Raw genomic sequence first — 4,965 nt, forward strand, 5'->3', positions numbered from 1 at the left:
CGGCACGGACCCGTCGAGCCGAATGGGCTGTTTCTGTGCCGTAAATACTGTGCCGGTAATATTTAAATACTCTCCTTTGTGGGACACCAGAGTCGATCCTCACAGCACCCACCAATGACAGGAGAGATTTCCCAACAAAACATCTGCAACAAATGTCTCCGTAGCAGCAGCTTGTGACGGATGGGCAGTTATTGTTGTGTGTCTGGAGCCTCTCCATGCACCCAATCCTCACTGCACCTCACATCAATTGTCCACGGAACTAGCCAGTGCTTTCCTGCAATAAGGGGTCAAAAGGCCATCGAGTTAATGTGTGGGAGGGGGAATGAGTGTTACCTGACTTTTAATGTACAATGTTTAGCTTGTTACACAGCGCAATACAGTGTCCTTTTCAAATCTGTGTTCCCCTTTTAACATTACTGAGAGAATTGTGTGAACCTTATCATTATTAAATAGAATGTTCCAGATACTTAATAGTTGTCACAGCACAACAATTTTACATGTTTCTTTTCTTGGTGAATTTCTTGTGCAAGATGATCAGGAATGGAACACTGCATCAAACTCCCAGGGCAGGCACAGCACGGGTTAGATACAGAGTAAAGCTCCCTCTACACTGTCCCATCAAACACTCCCAGGGCAGGCACAGCACGGGTTAGATACAGACTAAAGCTCCCTCTACACTGTCCCATCAAACACTCCCAGGGCAGGTACAGCACGGGTTAGATACAGAGTAAAGCTCCCTCTACACTGTCCCATCAAACACTCCCAGGGCAGGTACAGGGGGTTAGATACAGAGTAAAGCTCCCTCTACACTGACCATCTAAGAATAGGGCAGTTCCAGCAATATCTATCCCTCAACCAACACCACCACAGATTATCTGACTTGACCAGATAACAATCTGCAACCCAGTCCTTCCTTTTAGCTCTTTGCCCTCTGAGTCCAAGGGTTGCGGGTCCAGAGACTTGAGCACATAATCCACTGACACTCCCAGTGCAGTGCTAAGGGAGTGCTACACTGTCGGAGGGGCAGTACTGAGGGAGCACTGCACTGTCAGAGGGGCAGTACTGAGGGAGTGCTACACTGACGGAGGGGCAGTACTGAGGGAATGCCGCACTGTCGGGGGGGCAGTACTGAGGGAGTGCTGCACTGTCAGAGGTGCCGTCTTTCGGATGAGACGTTAAACCAAGGCCCTGTCTGCTATTTCAGGTGGACGTAAAAGATCCTATCTCACTATTTCAAAGAAGGGCAGGGGAGTTATCCCTGGTGTCGTGGTCAATATTTATCCCTAAAGCAACATAACAAGAACAGATTATCTGGGTCATTGTCACATTGCTGTGTGTGGCAGCTTGCTGTGCGTAAATTGGGTGCCTTTTGTACAGTACACCAGTGACTACACTCCAAAAAGTTCTTTGTCGTCTGTAAAGCGCTTTGGGACGTCCTGATGTCGTGAAAGGCGCTATATAAATGCAAGTCTTTCTTTCTGTAAAAGATAACTGCCCCATGGGGGGAGGGGCTTTTCTCTGGGATTTGTTACAGTTTAAGAAAGTGTGCCGTGGTGGGGTGGGATGGGGGCAGAATCAGCATTGGGAACGTGTTATATAGAATCAGAGAAATTTACAGCACGGAAGGAGGCCATTCGGCCCATCGTGTCCGCGCCGGCCGACCAAGAGCTACCCAGCTCTCGGTCCGTAGCCCTGTAGGTTACAAGTGCACATACAAGTATTTTTTAACTGTGGTGAGGGTTTCTGCCTCTACCACCCTTTCAGGCCGTGAGTTCCAGACCCACCCCACCCTCTGGGTGAAAAAATTCTCCTCAAATCCCCTCTAAACCCCCCCCCCGCCACGCACAATTACTTTAAATCTATTCCCCCTGGTTATTGACCCCGCTGCTAAGGGAAATAGGCCCTTCCTATCCACTCTATCTCGGCTCCTCATAACTTTATGCATGATAAACAAGACTTAAGGGAAGAGGCAGATACAGGTCTGTTAGATCGGGAGCAGTGACCTGATGGTAACAGCTCCAAGATCTGCTGCCACACAACCTCAGCAATCGGAGTAAATGTGAGCCTCTGCTGCCATCCTGTGGCAATACCCGGTAGAACAGATGTGACAAAATGCCTGAACCCCTGATCCACAGCCATAACTTGGCAGCCCTGAGAGGGATTTCAGTTCAAGGGCTATGAGTGGGGCTGGGTGTGAATTTACATTAACAGGTTTCAAGTTTTTGGATTAAAAAGTAAATACCACAGAGGGCGGACATGTACAAGTCTCACTGTTGTGAGACCCTCCCCCCCACACACCCCCCCACCCCACCCCCCACCCCTACCCTACCCCCTCCAACACCCCACCCCACCCTCCTCCCCCCTTCCCCCCCCACACCACAACCCCTTCCCACCCACCCCCACACCCCACCGCACACCCCCCTCCCCCCGACACCCCTCCCCACACTCTCCCCCCTCCCCCTCCCCCACCCCACACTCTCCCCCCAGCCCCACACTCTCCCCCCTCCCCCTCCCCACACCCCACCCCACACCCTCCTCCCCCCGACACCCCTCCCCACACTCTCCCCCCTCCCCCTCCCCACACCCCACCGCACACCCCCCTCCCCCCAACACCCCTCCCCACACCCTCCTCCCCCCGACACCCCTCCCCACACTCTCCTCCCCCCGACACCCCTCCCCACACTCTCCTCCCCCCGACACCCCTCCCCACACTCTCCTCCCCCCGACACCCCTCCCCACACTCTCCTCCCCCCGACACCCCTCCCCACACTCTCCTCCCCCCGACACCCCTCCCCACACTCTCCTCCCCCCGACACCCCTCCCCACACTCTCCTCCCCCCGACACCCCTCCCCACACTCTCTCCCCCTCCCCCACCCCCACACTCTCCCCCCCCTCCCCCACCCCCACACCCTCCTCCCCCCGACACCCCTCCCCACACCCTCCTCCCCCCGACACCCCTCCCCACACCCTCCTCCCCCCGACACCCCTCCCCACACTCCCCCCCTTCCCCACACTCTCCCCCCCTTCCCCACACTCTCCACCCTTCCCCCCACCCCCACATTCTCCACCCTTCCCCCCACCCCCACACACTCTCCCCCCTCCCCCACCCCCACACTCTCCCCCCTCCCCCACACTCTCCCCCCCACTCTCCCCCACCCCCACTCTCCCCCCTCCCCCACACTCTCCCCCCTCCCCCACACTCCCCCCCCCCCTCCCCCACACTCACCCCCCATCCCCCCACACTCTCCCCCCCTCCACAACCCCCAATCTCCCCCACCCCCACTCTCCCCCCTCCCCATACTCTCCCCCCCTCCCCCACACTCTCCCCCCTCCCCACACTCTCCCCCCTCCTCCCCACTCCCCCCACAAGACCTGTCTGTGTGCCTTGCCGAATTTTCCTCAGTTTTAATTATTTGGGACGCGGTTTAATAGTGAACGGAGCTTATTTTTAATATTCCCATAATAGGGTGCGTTTATTTGCAGCACCTAAAGCTCTGATTGGGTCCCCCTCGATCACATGAGCTGATTGCTGATTGGTCCGCTTGGAGGACCAGCCACGGCCAATCAGTGAGTGAAGCCGAAAGTGGGGCCGAGCTACGAAGGGCCTGGAGCTGGAGCCACGAGCCTGACTGTTGGCTTATCTCCAGGACTTTTGCCGAGAATATCGTACAGTGCGAGCGCGCTCGGATCGAGTATGCAGATGCAGATGAACACAAGAATTTTCATGCACATAATACCGATTACCCTGTATGTCTTTCAGATGAGACATTAAACCGCGGCCCCGTCTGCTCTCTCAGGTGGATGTAAAAGATCCCGTGGCACTGTTTCGAAGAAGAGCAGGGGAGTTATCCCCGGTGTCCTGGGCCAATATTTATCCCTCAATCAACACAACAAAAACAGATTATCTGGTCATTATCACATTGCCGTGTGTGGGAGCTTGCTGTGCGCAAATTAGCTGCCCCATTTCCCACGTTACAACAGTGACTACACTCCAAAAGTACTTCATTGGCTGTGATGTGCTTTGAGACGTCCGGTGGTCGTGAAAGGCGCTATATAAATGCAAATCTTTCTTTTTCTTTTACCTGATAAACAAGCGTAACAGACTTGAGCACAAAATCCAGGCCGTCGCTCCAGGGCCGCGTTTTCTGAATATTCCCACCTGCCTGAATCCACGGAATCAGTGCCTTGTTTTTATTTACACCCAAAATATATAACCAGATTCACAGCATCAGTTTTTTATATCATATATAAAACAAGGAGTTACAATCTGAATACAGTAATTAGTAGCTCGAAAAGCAGATTTGTTATTCATTCAGCATTGCTGTTCACGGTCCCACCCCCTGTAATATTGCATGCAGTTCCTCAAAACATTCCCCAAACACCCGGAATAAATCCGGTGTCCAGATAGCCACATTCAAAATGCCGATTATGGAGTTCCAAACCCCTCCCCCTAGTACCCTCCCCGACCCCTCCCCCTCCCTAAACCCCTCCCCCTCCCTAAACCCCTCCCCCAACCCCTCCCTAAACCCCTCCATGACCCTCCCTCTTCCCAAACCCCTCCCCCTCAGCCCCTCGACCCTTCCCAAACTCCTCCCCCTTGACCCCTCCCCAAACCACCTCACCCTCGACCCCTCCCTGACCCATCCCCCCTCCCCAAATCCCCTCGACCCCTCCCCCCTCGACCCCTCCCCCTCCCCAAACCTCTCGACCCCTCCCCGAATCCTCCCCCTCAACCCCTCCCTGACCCCCTCCCCAAACTCCCTTCCCCTTGACCCCTCCCCGAATCTCCTCCCCGATCCCTCCCCTTCTCCAAACCCCTCCCCCTCGACCCCAACCCGACCCCTCCCCCCCCCCTCCCGACCCCTCCCACTCCTCCTACCCCGCCTCCCTCTACCTCTTCCCAATCCCTCCCTCTCCCCCAACCCCTCCCCCTCCCTCTCCTCCACGCCCCCTCCCCCCCCAGC

The sequence above is a fragment of the Pristiophorus japonicus genome, chromosome 11 (genome assembly GCF_044704955.1).
Source record: "Pristiophorus japonicus isolate sPriJap1 chromosome 11, sPriJap1.hap1, whole genome shotgun sequence".
NCBI classification, from domain to species: domain Eukaryota; kingdom Metazoa; phylum Chordata; class Chondrichthyes; family Pristiophoridae; genus Pristiophorus; species Pristiophorus japonicus.